The 18,540-nt window shown below is 41.4% G+C and overlaps 1 protein-coding gene across 2 annotated transcripts in view; it reads right to left on the reverse strand.

Annotated features, from left to right (window-relative positions):
* The window catches only part of eys (eyes shut homolog), a 295,658-nt gene that overhangs the window by 191,027 nt on the left and 86,091 nt on the right, over positions 1 to 18,540 (reverse strand). The window lies entirely within an intron of this gene.

An 18,540-nucleotide genomic window follows, 5' to 3' on the forward strand; every position in this document is an offset into this window, starting at 1 on the left:
AGATGGATTTTATTACCTTTGGACAGAACCCGGCTGTTTCCTCCTGTGTCAAGCCTTTATGATAGGTTAAAATTGCCAGCTGCTGGCAGGAGCTCGGTATTAACCCTGCTGTTCTGTTTGGGGTGAACCTTCTTTATCAGCTCGGAACTTTGTTTTACTGCCTCGACACCTTGTGACTTTTTTTTGTAATTTCACGAGCTTATTGCTTATAATCATGATGTCAAATGACGCACTGTTCTGACTGAGTCTTCTGCAGAAAATGCCGCATTACATCCGTTTGGCGTCACAGAGACCACAGATGTTAGTGTTTAAGAATAGCAAGATCATTACAGATTGCACGCCATGCATTGACAGAAACACCAGAAGGAAGTGGAAATGTGTTCACCACAAGCCCCTGCAACACTTGCTATGAAGCCCATGTCTAAAATGCATTATAAGGCATCATTGATACAAGCGCTCGTAAAAATTCAGAATGCTTTACAATGATAATCACAACTCATTATTACACTGATGCCCACAACGCTTTCAAAACATACTTACAATGCGCTACAGTGTGCCTCTTGCATATCATTTTGTAGGTCAAGTTTCAATACTTCATCATTGCTGGTCACATGCTGTGTTTGCAAAGGTGTATAAAAAATACTTAGTTGTAATACACTGTAATCATTTCAAACACATAATAGTGACTATTGTAATGAATTATAATGTGATTATAGGTTACTTGTGGCAATTGGGTGCTAGAGGTTGGGTAGCTAATTTAATGAAATATCTTTGTTATAGGCAGATGTAACATATCACAAGTTGGTTATAAGTCACTATAAGTGGTCACTGTTTGCTTCCAGTAAAGTGAAAAAAACAAGACTAATTGCTAGCATACAATGAGCGAATTACTCAGATGACACACAACTTTGTATTATAATTGTAAACATTGGTGCAATATGTATCGTCATGAGTGCTGATGACGATCATTACACTGTGTGATAGGTGTATTATAATGCACTATGAGTATTTTCTCAGAGACTTTTGTAGACGTCAAGTCACTGGATTTTTTTTTTTTTTTTTTAATGAGACATCCAGCAGCGTTTGCGGAACCGAGTCAGCCGAAACATGATCTCTTTGGAACCCTAAACAAGTGTTTTTTTTCTGCCTAAACCTATCCATTAGCCACAACTTAGAGTAGAAAATTGAACCTCAAGAATCGTACAGTCACAAAAAACTAAAGCAAAATTTTAACATGTCTTTATTTGCAGAAACATCCATTGCCAAAAATTCATTCATTCCGGTGCTGGGATTGCATTTCCACTGCGAGGTCTCTGGGACCCTGAACAATGAGGACGGAAGGCCAGAGTCAACAAAATCGCCACGCACAGAAAAAAAATCCTAATATATCCGTTTGTGTTTGCAAATGAACGTGATAATCAGAATAAAAGCAAAGCGGTGATTAATCCTGCAGACAATACTGGCTGGTGAGGGAGCTCGCGATGATACGTCTGAAGAGGCTCTGAATCGGAGGCGGACTGCATTGTCCTCGCAGCAAACCGGCTCCCAGCCTTTGGTTAATCAACCAGGTGCTCGGGCCCGATCAATTGTGCCTTTGTGAGGCATGAGAGGGCCGGCCGCCTTGGAGGTTCCCTGAGTCAGCAGGCTGGTTCCTTTTTCGATGTAATATCCTGTTTCTATACGGTGCACTGCTGGTTCATTTGTTATATTTCCCCCGGTGCCTCATATGCCATGTCGTTCAGATGGAGTCGTGTCCGTGCAGTGAAAATAACCGTTCGCATATTTTGAATTTGTGGGAAAAATGTGTTGTATCAGATTAAACGTTAAGGGCTCAGAGATGATGGCGCCGCGTCGATGTTTGTCTGCATAATCAGTTCAGAGGGGTTTCTTCATAATTTGTCTGAGGCATGTGCAGCACTGTGGGTGCTGGGATCCTTTTCCACACCACTGCACTTTGAGTACTCCTGTCTTTCATTTTCCAAAAGAGCCGTCCCAAATTAAGCTTGAAAAAAACAAAAACAACACATTTTCTCCTCTTGGCCTGCAACATATTTTTCTGCTACATTGTGCTGTGTTTTGTGCAAAGTAATGTAACTCCCTGAAGACATGTGCTATATCATCAAAGGCATGAGTCAACCTTGCAGCCGAGAAGCAGCCGAGTTATGTAAAGCGTGCCGTCATTTCCATATGCAACATACCATCTACACTGCGATCAATAACAATATCAATAACATGGTTTAACTAGTTTACATGCCCTTGAGATTTAATATGGTTAATCAAGAGGCATGAATCTCAATGTCAATATTTTGCCCCGCTCGGTATTCATTCCGGAGCGGTGGGGATAGAGGAAAAGATGATAATTTTCGTAATGTTTTGAAACGCCGTCATTTTGACCGATTTACCCATCAGACTTTATTTGCACAGACAGCAACATTCTCTGCATCTGCGCTCGGAGGAAGAGATTTAGCCCCGCTCATTGCATAATCATTTCTTTCTCTTTTTGCTTGCTATACTTAGCAGGGAAACCTGACATGCCTCACCAACAAGGCCCACAGACACCTCCATCCTCATGTACTCTTTTTCTAACCACTTTTATTTTTTTTGCGGTTTGATGTGCGCAGACCTGGCATTGTTAACATCGGGAAGGTGTGCCTGGCATGCAAATTCAGCAGATATTTTGTTATTTGTACAGTGCGTCTCCTTGCAGCCTGCACTGACGGTTAGCTTCTGGATGTGTTTATGTTTTCTTGTACCACTAAAAAAAAAAAAAAAAAAAGTAGTGTTTTCCACCCAATGTGTGCTCCATCTCAAACAGATTCCTCCCCCACAATATTTACCATATGTATTCTGCATTAGAATCATTACTTAGAGCCTGAGCCCCTGGGAAAATATTGTTTTGGGGAATTCTGACAGGCTATTTATACAGTGCATGGATTTGATAATATTTGTCTTCATTTGATGTCTATTTCTGTGTTCAACGTGCAGGAATTATAATGAGTATACTCTCATGTGATGTAAAAAAAGCACAAATCTATTCTATTAGAACTGACTGATTGAATGGATTTATTGGCGAGATGTACTGCCATTAAGGGGCTCTCCATCAAAAAAAAACAAAACAAAAGATGTCTGTCATGTGGAGGGCCAAGCAAGAGCTGCTGCTCAGCTGCTAGGAGCTGGCTAGAGAGTCTGAATTAGGGCCAGACCCTGTGGAGAATAAACGCCTGGTGTCGCTTTGATTTCTGCTCTGACACAGAACCGACGGGAGGAGAGCTCAGAGATGACTTTTTACCTTTTGTGATTCAAAACTGGATTTATATTCACTCCTATTTACCGGCCTGCAGCAGTGATCTCTTCTTAGGTGTTGTTGTTCTGTAATAATGACTTGCAGCTGGCTGGTGCTGGAGGGGAACCCACACAGGCTCGCACACCGTCGCTGCGTGCTGTTGCTCGCTAGTGTAAGCTTACAAGCTAGCTCGTGTACAGTAAAATAAACTGTTTGTCTGTTGTGGGCAGCTGAATACTGCATGAGTAACGCAAATAAGCACAAATGTTCCTTCCGTCAAACTCACTTCACCGTTGATTTCTACGCCATTCAACAACTGCCACTGCTGATGAAAATCTATCTGATGTGACTCGACTCTACAAATGTCAGTGATGAGTAATTTCTAAGTTTCGTTCTGGCCTTTCTTTGCCATCCTCCCCATCACAGAATTGGCGACGGTCGACCACATGACGCGCGCGGTTACATTGGTTAAACTTGAGGATTTTGCTCCATGGAACATTGTTGGAATCATTTGGTATAATGTAAGTCAAACAAACAAATCAACACAATATATAACAAAGGTCTGGTAGTTTTGAAACATGTTAAATGAAGAACTGCTACATGTCATAAATCCCTGATATGAGGAGGATGAAGGATAACAGTCAGACATATTTTAATCAACAAATCAACACTTCTCTTTGCTTATTTCCTGCATAAGGAATAAAAGGGCAGAGGTTACACATAACCCATTTCACCGAAAATGTTTTAAGCTTACATGTAAAAATGTCACATCCACTACATGTTCATTTTCATCCCCGGTGAATTGCAGTGACTGACCGGCAACTCTAATGATATCATGTAACAGCCCACAAGCCGCCGGTAGAGTTTCCTAACAGCCTCAGACCACAGAGGCTGAATAATGAAGCACTCTCACACCAAAACAGGGTGTCATGACAAATCACAGATAGGCAGCAAACAACTAAGAGGAATAAATAGCCTGAGGCTGCTTTATTATTATTATTTTTTTCATTTTCGCAGGCTATCTGCTGCTGTGTTTTTTTCTTTTCAATCATGACGTGCACATTTACGTGTAAAAATAAAAAATGGATGCAAATTGTGCATTAAGGCAGTCAAAGTCGATACTGACGATCACAAAGGTGGAGAAAACAGACTCTGGGGAATCTGAGCTCAACATCAAATGATATTAATTAAGCATCAGGCTGGCTTACAATCAGAGATCAATTTTGCACCGTTTGATTTGAAAAATGCTTAAAACACAAGACCTTCAATGCTGCTGTGATGGCAGCGAATGCACCTTTGGGCCATCAATTCCCCCTCCCTGCAAGACAAATGTTCCCACAAAAGCTGCGGATCAATTGACGATTGCTTTATATCACTTATAAATGGAGCATGAGCAATCAAGGGAGTACAAGATGTGAAGCGGTGCTGCCGGAATGGCTCCAGCAGGGGGACTTGCAAACAGACAGGATGGACGCCACCTTTGCCAGGTACGGATGTGGCGACAATGCCAGCAGACCCTGACGCGAGCCGATGATACACAGCTCAGACTATACGCATTAAACTCCAGCACATTCTGTCTCGGTTGGACTCGGGCAGGTGGAGTGGAGGGACTGTCGGATGAGCTAAGTTCCAGATGAAATATTGAGCACTTGCGTAAGTAATTGATAGAGTGTCCATGAAACTGCGGAAAAGGCACCCTTGATCCGTCACATTCTTTTTTTTCCTTTTTTTTCCTGCTGATAACAGTGGAAAATGTAATGGTATAAAAATAATGGTGCCTTTTAAAGTCCCACAATGAGTTCTGGCCCCGTTTAGTGAGCAGGTTCAAATGATGTCAGGAAATTGCAAGGTGAGAAATAATCACAGAGTTTTAATGGAGCGGAGGGGCCCTCCTCGATAGATGCAACAGCGCCTTACACCTGAGCTTTTAAGGGTCCCCTGGTGACAAAGATGGGGCTGCTGGCGGTTATGACGATCAATTATAATGAAAAAATAATTGACACATTCCCTTTCATGCCATTGCTTATTTTAGCTAAATGCGCCACAGAAGTTTGGGCCAAAAAGGTAACATGTCTCGCGTTGTGTTGAGGCCCCGCTCTAATGCTCTCAGATTGCTGTGCTTCAACCATCATAAGGGTGTGTTTTGAAAGCTTTATAACCCTCCGCACTAATGACAGAATGAGCACTCAGACGCAGCCACCATCTTATGAAATGCACAGACAGCCTGCTCCCACTCAATCTGCTCCCGGAGCCTGCGCCCTGCAGAAAATATCTCCTGCTCCGCGCTGCCGGTTTTGAACTGCTCCCACTGGGTGCCTGTCTTTGCCATGCCGGGTGGACAGCGGATAGACATCGAGCCTCCTCCGCCGCCTCGGGCCATCCAGTTACTAAACTAAACAGGACAACAACAACAAAGGGCCCATGCATCTAACGTACAAACGGCTGCCTGCGAAACAGTGGCTAAATAAACACACTCACGACCCGTGACCGCAGTTCAGTCGCTAAAATACATACCCAGATATAGATTCAACCCGCGCTGAATTGAATCACGCTGAAGTTCACGGATTGAAGTGAACCAGACGTGAAACAAGCTGCCCTCCCCTGAACTGAGTTGGCGGTCGGCGGTGGGATGAAATGCTATCCCAGAAGTGCTAAATGACGTGTTAACTTAAAATCTGAACACAAGCAATTAACAGCTTCACCCCGGCTTACCTTTACTTACCTTCCAGGTGCTGTGGAAATGCAGTCGGCCTCTGGTTTTGAAGGTTACCGCTGCAGAAAAAAAAAAAGCCTGCTACACAAGGGTATTTGACAGATTGGCGGTGCGCTGCCGCCGCAGACACAAAGGTCCTTGTCGGGTGTCATTCTACGTGGTCTGTGGCCAAACAAACATATAAATAAATGCACAGTTTTACATTTTTAGGCACACTAGCCGGCACAGCTGTGGAGATGGCACTATCTCCACCACTCTGGTCTAGACAGAAAGGATTTCCATTCAATTTGGATGGAACCCGCTGACTTTGGTACTCCCCAGACCTGTGGCACCACAATGAGGCTGACATTTGTGTTTGTTTGGTGAAATACCTCGAGAATTATTAATACGGATTGCCACGGCTTTTTTCGTACTCTTTGGCAACCCCCTGACTTTTCAAAGTGGCACCAACAAGTTAGGGCACACTTTTTAGGGTTAGTCTTCAGCTAATCCCGATTGGACTAATCCCCCAGAAAACGTGAACATCTGTTAATTGCATGTGACATCACATATTAAACGATTGTTTTGACAAATGTCTATTCAGCAACTACAAAGATATTGTCCACCCACTGCTGTTAGAAGGCAATCTCAGAGCATCTGAATGGTCTACCATGATGCATTATGATGTCACTTTTTACTGCAGCCTGCTAAAACCCCCAGATAAAACATTTAGTCTGCAGCACTGCACAGTGTCAACAAGCGGTTCAGATAGTAGACTGTAATTCTGTGGAACGCCTACAGCCGGTCACCGAGACGTCTTTACATCTACCACATGACCTGACTCAAATTTCTGGGTCGACGTTGTCGCTTTCCAGATGATGAATCCTACTAACATGTTTCATAAAGCGGTCGAAAGACTCACAGCGCTGTCTGCACTCTTTTACAAATATTCTCTCTTTCTCAGGCTAGCTTTTAGAGTGAGTGCAATGTTTCAGGGCCAAATAGTTTCTTTGTCACGTACAGAAACGTCAAACTGACTCAGGTGTGTGAGCAGATGAGTCACAACTGCCAAATTATAACTACCTCTCCAAGACAGACTCCAACAAATATGTGCAGCACCTCGCAAAACCAGCACATGCTTCATCACAAAAGGAACAAATTGGGTTATTTTCTAGAAATACTGAAAGGATTAACACAAAATCTGCTACCACTCTGACTAAGTAGAAGTATGAACTCTTGCATAAATATGATAGCAGCAGAAGGCACGTAAAAAAAAAAAAAAAAAGGCAATCAATCAGGAGAAGGGGATTCAAATGGGAATGTAAGATGAAACTTGTCAGCGTGAGCTACGTTTTGGAAGGGCCACGCTATTTAAATCAACCTAAACAAACATCATCCCTGACAAGTCTCTATTAACAACCAGGGAGACGGTGTCAAACAAGAGCTATTAAAATAGATGAAAGAATCCGCTGTAGCAGAAAAAAAAAGAAAAAACCAATATTAAAAATACGACTACTAGATTCATCTCACAAGGGTTAAATGATGAAACAGAGCCTATATCTACATATGCATTTTAAGTCAGCACCTGGGCTAAAGATGTGTATTTTGCATACTGAGTGCTCCACATTCGCCAGGAAGAACTGCAATCACTTTGCTGATAACTTGGCACCATCATCAGGTCAGGATTTTAAAAATGCCAGTGGAGTACTCAGGATGGTTGAAGGGCGAGGGCGGGGAATAAAAAGGGCACCACAACACATTTTGTCTGCTGGAAGTGCACCCTAGTGCACGCTATCATGTTTTAGCTACCATTCCAAGAGGGCACATGGGAGCACCTAACCCTAACTCTAACCCTGCTGACTCTCAGTCTTCTTTCATATTCATATGTTAAACCAAAGTAAAGCGATTCTCTGATTTAAAATGTCAAAATAGCAGCGTTTGGTTTGTAGCTGTTCAAAAGTCACATTCAAAATTTGATATTCTGCTTGTTTTGCCTTGATTTGGCTTTTGTACATGTTAATCTGCGTCCAATGATGCAGGCTGAAAATCACAGCGCTGCATCAGGAACAAAAAGATATTTAACCTCTGCTGTCTCGCACGTTGCTCACAGTGACACGACGCAGTTCGGTGTCACAACATTAAAAGCTAAGTGCCTGGTTCACACAAAGGCATGATAATGTGTGTCTGTTCGCGGGGAGCGGAGAGAGCAAAGAGCACGAAGGGGGGGAAGACAAGGCCGAGTCTGAATTATACACCCTGTAATAAAGATGTTGAACGGTAAATTCACGATGCGCGCTGATTAGTTTTGTTAGGTTGTCGACCGGCCTCTGATCGCGTTTTCTCCACGAGCATATAGGTGAAATCTAATCATGAATGCATGTGAAATTGCTGTGAATGGTCTTTGTCATAAAAAAAAAAAAAAAAAACTCTCTCAAAATGTTCCTTTATTTCATGGTAATGTACTAACTTGATGCATTTTAATTTCAATGGTCCAGAATTTAGGACGACTTCACCCGCCGACTAATTATTATGAGGACTGCAACTATGACTACTTGACAAATATGTGCAAGAATCGGAACAATGTGACCTTTCGCAAATATAAATGTCTCTCACAAGACAATATAATTGGCCGCCCCGAATACCGCGGGGAGATCAATTAACGGTAACAAGCAAATATCTGCATCCCCAAACAGTGATGCGATGGAGTTGAAAAATAAATGATTCAAAGCCTGTAGCCTGCAGGCATTTACTGTAACTTAGCATGTGATCACAATGCGGCTACACGTTAACCGTAAATGTACACGCTCTGCTAATTACAAGTCATTCTCTTGAAATACATTAGACAGGCGGCGCGCTGCAGAGGTTGAGCAGAACGCCACACGTGCGGGAAATGACAGTGTAATTACCGAGACGACTGCAGCTTCCCAGAGACCTGCTTTAGCTTAGTGCGCAGCTGACAACAAACAAAGCCTTTGTTGGAGAACCTGCAACACACAGCCTTACATGCAAACAAGTCAGACTGAATCATGATCTCACGACACCGCACAGACAAAGGGAGGGACGTGAAGCGTGAGTTTAAACCCACGACTGCAAGGACGTTCTGAGCATTGTGTTGGATGCTCTACATTCATGGTGTGCAACATTCATAAGATAGGAATAAGAACACTATAATGCGCATTCATAAATGAGTTTTGTCTGCTTACTTCTGAGTTTGTGGAGCCCTGTGTAGCACTGCTGCTGCAGTAAAGCTGTGCTTCAGGAGTCTGTTTTTTTGTTGTCAGCAGGATTTTTTTCTTTTTTTTCCCCCCACTCCTACATAATTCATAACTCTGTCCTTCACTTTCATATAGTTCTACTTGAATGCAAGTCAACCCCTCCACACAGACACAAAAATAGATTTTAGTTCTGAGCATCCTTTTTCCTGCCACGGTAACCCCCCGCCCCAACTCACATGGACCTGAAAACTAAGATCTGTGGTCTGGTTGCAATGGAGACTGTAATCAATCTCCATTGTACACTGGCACAATGTGTCACTCATCCTCTCACATGTGGCATGCTGACGGTATTTGAGCATGCGGAGCTTCTTATCAAAGCTCTCACACAATGAACTTTCTTCGGAACAACCTTTGTTATAAGTAACCAAGATGTCTACAGTCATCCCAAACTTGTGCTGATATGTTAGCCTTCTCATTAACACTGCTTGCATCAACAAGGTACGATGCCACCTAATGGCAGACACGACAGAATCCTTGATAAATACCAGCGACTATCCTCAGATCAGGGCTTGAAAATTCTTTCTATTTTTTTCCTCTTTGACTATATTGATGGTGAGAATCAGAATCAGAATACTTTCACTATCATTGCACAAGTGTACAATGAAATTCTAGCAGCATCCAAGTATTCATGTAACATAAAATAGAGTAAAACATAAATTAGAGTAAAAAAGTATAAAAAAAATAAATACATATGTACAGTGGTGCTGACCTTTTTTGGTTTCTTTCTTGTGACCAATGTACTAATTGTACGTCGCTTTGGACAAAAGCAAAATGTAATGTTATTTTGTCATACTGTCATAAGAGTTTGAAATTTTGGCCAGTGAACATATTTGCTTTCTTGCTGAGAGTAAGACGAGAGGTTTGATACCACTCCCATGTGAGCGCTAAGCTGACGTTAGCAGCCAGTTAGCTTAAATGTACAAAGACAGCAAACTAGTCAAGCACATTACCTCATGTAATAAGCTAAATGTTTTAAACAGATATAACTAATATACACTGTAATGTGGTTCATTCCTGCATAATGTAGCTGTTTCATTATGCTTAACCAAATTCACTTGCTGTGTGTGGTAGCTTTATAGTTCAAAATCCTGAGAGTAACTGTTGACCGCTGCAAACTGTAGCTGCTGATAGCTAGTTAGCTCAGTTAGCTACACAGTTAGGGACTCAGCAGTTGGAATCCCACGGATTCCGAAGGTGGCAACACAACTGGGTTAAGTGAATATAAGTGATATTAAACTTGTCCTTTAAATATGCAATATGGAATAATTTTACTTAAGGAATTTTTAAAAAATAGCTAAAATGATGAACAGAATGCAAAAAAACCAGGAGTTTTTGGCTGTGTATTGTGTTGCAGAAATATCTACTGAAGTTAGCATGCTCCCCAGCTAGCCTACCACTCTGACCTCCCAGTCTAAAACATTTACTGAGCTAAGCTACAGCCTGAGCTAATTAGCTAACAGCAGCTGCAATCAGTAGCAGTTAGCAGTTATTCTGGTGATATACTGCCCCCTACATCATTTTTTTTTGTATTTTGTATGATTTTGAGAGGTGGTTAGTTGTTACATATTGCACCTTTAAGGTGAACCGTGAACAATCTCCAGAACTCTTCCTTTAAAAACAACACGTGAAGCAATAATAATGCAATTTAGAGGGAAGTTTAGCTGTAGATGTTGTTTATGATAAAGCCTGCATATGTTTCCTATTCCAGGTTTCAGAATTTTTACCATCAGACACCTGCAACTGTTGGCTGTCAGTAACTCTTGATGAGAGAAATGTTTTTGAGTTTGTGAAAAATAGTTTACTACTGTAGAATTATTCAGAGGCTGGATACACTGATAGATACAGTGCATCATTTCATAAAGATACCCTTGCGTTCTCCAGAAATAGCATCAACTATCGAGTATTGTTATGAAGACTTTCCCATTTTTCTGTTTTGTGATTATCTTATGCCACATGGGGACCGCATTAAAGTCAAAGGTTCTGTCTGTCTTAATGTGCTGCCGCTGTCATTGCCCGGGATGTGTTTCCAGAATAGGTCAAATCAGGTTGCCATTAATATTTCAAACATGCTAAATGGAAACAGATGTTCATATGGTCGCAGTGTCCAAATAGCTGTCCCTTCTTCTAATAGGACAATATATATGAGAGACAATTTCCTACATCAGATCAGGAAGATGGCCCTATCTATTTCTTGTTGAGCCATTTATCTTACCAGCATTGATGAATTCATTATGGTGACAATTCCTGCCGCTATAATGAAATGCCACCCAAAGATTGGCCCCTGCTTGGACTGGAGAGCAGAGATATCTACCCCAATAATTTTAAATTTCACTCCTTGGGAGATCCATCTTTCTTCTGCGGGGCTCATATTATTCAACACGCTATTGTGTCTGGAGTACTCTTTGATATCTAGATGAGATGAGAACGTCCCCCTTCAGCAAACTCTTTTTTTCTTTAATTTCACCCCTTACAGGTTTAGACAAGAACAGAAAACTCTGATCAAAACTAGTGATGGACCGAACCTGTATCATAAGTACCAATTAGGGTTTTTGTTACAGTTTATTATCAGGCTAAAATAACTGTTCTTAGAAACACGGGCTATTTTGGGGGAGGGGGGGCAAGGAATTAATGACAGTCAAGCAAATCTCCGATGGTGCCAATGATTTACTTTTATTTATATTTCAGTCAATTCAAAAAAGGTTTGGGTATGAAACCATGCAGGACACAAGAATAGAGTTAAACTCAAACCCAGGCCTTGGGGTATAAACTTTATGGTATTTAAGTATTTTGATTGTGATACTTTTGAAATTAAGTATTTCTAAATTGTATACTGATGCATCTGTATAATCTACACATATTTGTCTATTTCTTAATTGTCATTACATTTGTTCTCAATCTTTGTCACATGGTCCATTCCAACCTATCCAGGTTGAATAAACCATACAACAATTTTTGCGGTGGTGTGCAGAGGGTAGAAGCTGCTGTGTAATCTGGTGGTACAATACGGGACTAAAACAACTTTATTTAGCTTTTTTTCCCCCCTACAGCCAGATTCAACCACAAAAAAGAAAAGAAATGAAAGCAGCTTTTAGCACAAGATCTGAGTGCCTCTTTCAAATCTGCTCCTGAGTAGGAATAATAAGACTACATGATAACAATGTGTCCTCCAAACACAAGACAGACACAAGATCCATTTGGCAGGCCACTTCAGTCTGCTTTTTCTTTAGAAAGGAAAAAAAAAAAGGCGGTCTAAATGCGCTGTCCTCACAAGCTGTTGTCACTCTCCGCTGCCCAGTGCTGTAAAAGTTTTGATGAGATGTGTGTCACTGGATTATCTCGCCTACATTCCCCCCAGGCTTTCATTGTAGGTCTGTGACATGGGCACAGGCATTTAGTGCAACTCCCAAGTGTCACTGGCAGCACAGCAGGACACCGCATGGCTCCAGGAAACACCATCTATCATTGTCATAAGACCAATCATCCACATCAGCAGGGCCTTTCTTTCAGCAGGAACCATGACACCCATTAAGCGGTCTCGCTGACCCTATTCTGGTATATATTATATCCCTTCTATGGTATTGTATTTTTTCTCCTTTTTTCTATGGTTATTATAATCTAAATATCATCACGCTGTGTAAAAATCACTTCTGATTTTGTTTAGCTTCTCTGCTTCAGGAAAATACCATGTTGAAATCATCTTTTTATGAAATTGCTTCTGACCTCGGTGCACAGGTTAAGTCAAGTGGTAATTGCCTGCAAGATATCAAATTGGATTTGTGGACTTTATCGTCCAGATAAAAGTTCAAAATCTCCATTGTCTGATCATCGTACTTTGTTCCTTAGGAAGATAAAGAACTGTTGGTGTGATAAGAGTTATTGGATACTGGAACTTCAATATTTGCCACCAATTGAGGGGTCTGGCTGTAATGAACTCTATGTAACCAGAATCACGACGGGAAATGGAACCCCTGGGGAGGGAAAAAGAAGTTAATTTCTTCATTGAAGAGAGAGAGAGAGCAGACAGGAATATATCTGACATTTATGAACAGTTAAGAGAGTAGATATGAGGAAGGTGAGGTGGAAAAGTGTCTCAAGTTATCATTGAAGCTCGTAAAACAAAATGAAAAGCTACCTTTCCAAAAAAACATCCAAACTGTCCAGCAGTGCCTACATTGACGTTTGCTTATTGTGCTAGTGTTTCTTGGAGTACATTCATATGGTTTGCATCCATATAATCTGCAAAAGCTGATCAACAGGGTTATATAGTCACTTAAACATGATAACTGGCCCTAAACTTGATACTCGGATGAACCTCTGTCAACTCTCTTGTTTCTTGTTAAACTTCTATGTGCTAAATGCTAAGCTGATCTGCATTGAAAAGGAAAAAAAACACAAACCAAGATAACAATGTGGTTAAAAGATGTTGCTGGGTGCATGTAGGTTGTCCTGAAATTTTGTCTAATGTAAAGAGTGGATAAGGCCATGTGGTAGGCCCTACACCATCACCGAAGCTGAGGTTCGCCCAGGGCGTCGTGCAAGCCAGAACCGCCACTGCTTTGGGGGATTGGTCAGTGGATAAATGTATTACGTTTGTGTCATAACTGTTGTCATTTTTAAATCAAATCTGACCAAAGAAATGTGCAAAAAACTTTATGTAACATGACGTGGCACAGTGAAATGTAAAGTAATGTAACAACTTTATTACTGTACGAAATGAGGCCTTAGCTTTCCACTGCAAAAAACAATGAATGCTCTATCTAGCTACTATGTTTTTAGGTTTGTTTTTTTTTAATCATCAGTTTAAATGTAGAATATGCAATTTATGCCGCTGATCCAAAACTGTTTTACTGATGGGTGGAGAGCTCAGAGAGTCAAACTTTTGGGATTTAATAGTGGATTTATCTTACTCCTGTTTATCAACTTGACTGCAGTAGCAATCCATGGAGCTGACTTCCATTGTCGGTTGTTTATGTCCTGTAATGTTGACTGCTGACTGGAGCTGGAGGGGAAATGTACTTTTAATCCATGAACGCTGCGTTACAGAGAGAGTACCCGACACCGTGGTGAGGACTGATCACCAAGAGCTGTCCTGAATGTAACTGCCGACACACGCAGCCTTTGCGTGTTGCTCGCTAGCGTTAGCTTACTAGCCAGCTAGTGTATAATAAAGTAAACTGGCTGTTTGGGGCAGTTAAACTCTGCATGAGTAATACCAATAAACACAAATGTTCTCAAGAACCCACTACTGCTGATAAAAATAAAACCTGACGTGACTCAGGCACAAATGTACAAAGATGAGGTAATGTTTTAAAGTTTAATAACCTTAAATTGAGTCCCTCTCACCAAATCTCCCATCTTGGAACTAGCAACAGGCGACCACATGAATCGCACCGTTACCTTGAGTAAACTTGTTGATTTCTCTGGGTTTGGACATTGTTGGTAACGTTTGGGATAATGTTTTCAGAGATCTTAATGCAGAATTCCTACATGATATATCTGTGAACAGGACGATGCAAACAGCACCTGGACGAGGTCCATTTTCACGGGGTTGATCTTAATTTTGTGCAGTCAGCACCGATACACTCCCCTGCACCCATCGTGTGATGTGACTACACAGACTGGGAGATAGTCTAAATAAATAACTACAATTCTGATAGCACCATCAATTTTTCAGATGTCTACTTCAGCGCCAAAGAGTGCTTTAGCCTCAGGTGTATGCAATTCTAAGGAAGTACACGTGCTTGTTGGCAGACAAATTGGAGCTTTTTCACATATGTTGCCGTCAGACAGATGTGGGTCATGAGACTTGTCTGTTTGAATCGCACATTGAACCATTTATTTCATTGGCGCAAACTTAATACGGAGAAACTGGGACAACCTGTGCAGGCTGCTCTGTCCATGTGTTGTACTGAGGGAAAAAAATGCAATTCACTAGCTATAGTGCCTAGTGAGCCAAGAAGTTAATTTCAAGCCATGCTGGCAGTACACAAATGAAATGCAGTTTATTTTGGTCAGTTAAAAAGTTTTCACGAGCCTATATTCCTCGCACGCTTGTATTTCACTTCACACAGCCCGAAGCTCAGCCATGAAATCCGGCCACGAAATGTAAAAATTAGTGGTCAATCAAAACAGCACATCCTGATCTCCATGCACTGACGCTTCTTACAAGACATTCACGAGCTGTATAGCACATACTGAGCTCTCTGCCCACACTGCTCCCACGTTCCCGCAGCTTGTTAATGCAGATTCCAACAAGGAGAACCTCGGGCTTTATCCTCCCAGTGCAGATCATGAAAAAGGATGTTAGCTCATTCAGTTTGATGGGGCTTCCTGCTCGAGCACAGCAAGCAAGATAGCGTCTTGGTCGACGTCCGTGCAAAGAATGAGCCCCAGCTGCACACATCTGGAGTAATCCACCACGCACCTCTGGAGAGCGGTTCAGCTCAGGCCGCGTTTCAGATGACCCGTGTCAGAATAGCTTACAAGCAGGATCGTGCATCATTTTCTTTGGTTGTCCGAGCAGCAAATGGACATTGTCATCATCTCTGTCAGTCAGTGCGAGGAGCCCGGTTGCATCAGGATTTTATTTCAGAAATAATGACAGCAGACATCTCTTAATCCCGGGATTAGGAAATGTAAGAATTATGCTCTGCGCAAACATTTACCATTCCACGTTTGTCTATTATTTCAAAACACATTATCGTCATTTAGCTGCGTATTTAACTATGGTATACGCCGAGTAACATTTACTTGGACGGATTGTGTACATCAATCATAAATGAGCGCATGACTGCAGAAGACAGCTGTATTGCCCCGAGCTGGAGAATAACAGTTCTCGTGCTGTCCTTTTCCGAAGCATTCGCTGTGAGGGGCTGTGTTGAACAGCAGAGCAAGAAAACATCCTCCAGCCTAACAGCCATAAACAGGATTGATGTCTGCAACCAAGACGTTTGACTTTATCCAGCCGAGCTTGAGAGGGATCATTCGGCTTCATTGAGCTGAATGGAGGTTTTGATGGAATTGTTTTTCCCCACAATATTTTCTTTACCTGTTCCCAGGCATTATCACTGGATGCTATGTAATACAAGGATGGGCTGAAGGCGAGTACTGTTAGCTCAAAAGCTACATTATGAGATGCCCTCTAGCTCGGGGCAACAGTATTTCTTATTAGAATTATCATGATGCAATTGGTCTTTCCAGTGGAACTATGACTCCATCAACATCCCAAAGTATACCGAGCTTCTGAAACAAGAGGTTTGAAAATGATGCATTCAATTAAAGCAGATGTAATATCCGAGATTGGTTTAGTCATCTCTTAACAGCCGATCTGACAGACAAAATGGTGAAAACACCAAATAATACATGAATCAAATATGTAAGAAAGACTGGGATAGCCCTTAGCTGTGTGTTGGGACATTCCACAAATCCTCAAGGCTGAAAGATAATATATATTTTCAGATCAGGACGTTGGATGATGTAGATCTGCTTCAAGCTCTGAACGCACATAAAAGCTAAATGATATTTACCTTATCAGAGGCCTTAAAATTGGACTTTATCCTAGTGTGGTCATATTTTGTTTAGCAGCGTGCAGGGACATATTAGCATTCTGCAACACTGAATTCTAATGAGGTGACATTGTTTGCACCGCAGGATGCATCGGTTCCTGTGAGATATCTCTCGATGGTTTCTACTCATAATGCATTGCAATCATGCCACCTATTGTCTCTCACCATTCTGCATTTTGAATGCTTTATTATTTTTTTTCTCCATAATCATAACCAACCTGTCTTGCGGTGCAGGTTTTTTGTGTTTGTTACAGTAACTTGTGTTTGTACAGTAGCTTTGTTTACAAGTGGTTTCTGCTTAGTCTGTCCAACTTATCTGTACAGATGCAACCAGTATAACAATATGTTAACTTTAAACTTTGCATTTCCGTACTGTTAACCGTCTCTGTACATCTCCATATCTGCTATCTTCAATTTCACTGTTACATGTTTGTTTTATGTCTTCGACTGTTATGCGCTGCTGCCTACCTTGGCCACGACTCACTTGAAAAAGAGAATTTTTTGTAATCTCAGTGACACTGGTTGAACAAAGGTTAAATGAATAAAATCTATCAATTTCAAAAGACATATTTACTTTGGCGTACATGTTTTGTTGCAATAAATGGTAAAAATGTAATTAGAAGATTCCTGAATGAACTCATCCGTTATTTAAATGATTCATTCACTGAATGTCTTGGATAGCGGTTATTATAAGTGGTTTTAATAAAGAGAGTGATTATATGAACAGTTTTATTTGATTATTTAATTAAATGCCAGAATCCCAGTTTTTGGCTGGTGTAACAACGGAAGTAATGAAATCTTTTGTCGCAGAAAAAAAGATTTACAAGTAAGCACATTCTCATATGTGCTTTCTGGTCTTTTATCTTTTACTTAGTTCAAACAAATTGTTTTAAACGGTCAACTCTTAACTACTAATAACTACTTTGTTATTCCTTAGCTCATGCCTGAAAGGGTTAATACAGCGATGAGATAAAGGTTGTTCTTTGACTGAATTTTTCATTTTCAATGCCCCAAAATAATCTTTTTACTGGTGTTTAGCATTTAGTAACGGTGGAAGAACAAAATCCATAGCCGTTTGTTATGGCCCTGCTACATTATATAATTTAACAGATGCAGCCCCATAAATGCATACTCATTCATGTATGTTCCCTTTATGACAAAAAAATTAAAGCACAGAAATGAAGGAAATATACAGTAGCACAGACCGTAATGCCTGGAAGGTGAACATATGCTAGTACGTCAGTTAAGAAAGTCAAGACTTTCGTGTGTTTAATAGTCAGTACTCATTGATCATTGTCCAGGAAACTCTGGTTAATGCGTCGCACAAATCATGTAGTTGCCGGTGCGCGGAAACATCTAGAGAAGGGGACTTGCTATTACAATATTTTGCCTGTGCCAACCGAAATGTGTTTGGTGTTCGAGGTGAGGCAGGTGCAAAGGTTTGGCTGCAGTCCCAGATGATTCCTATCTTTGTATGCAACATTTATGCAGAGCGTCTTCTAATGCGCAAGCCTCAGTCTGGCTCGGTTTCCTCACTGCTGGGAAGGCTGCGCTCCTGGAGTGTGCATGGAAATGAGCTTGTGGTATAATCCGAGCGAGTATCGGCACACATCCTACACCCAGACGTCTCCCCAGCCTCTGCTCTGCTCATCCTGAGATGCTGGTTAAGTGCAACCTGCCGCACTTACTCAACACCCATTCAGGCCACTGAGAAATGGAACCGGG

The sequence above is a fragment of the Acanthopagrus latus genome, chromosome 15 (genome assembly GCF_904848185.1).
Source record: "Acanthopagrus latus isolate v.2019 chromosome 15, fAcaLat1.1, whole genome shotgun sequence".
Lineage (NCBI taxonomy): Eukaryota > Metazoa > Chordata > Actinopteri > Spariformes > Sparidae > Acanthopagrus > Acanthopagrus latus.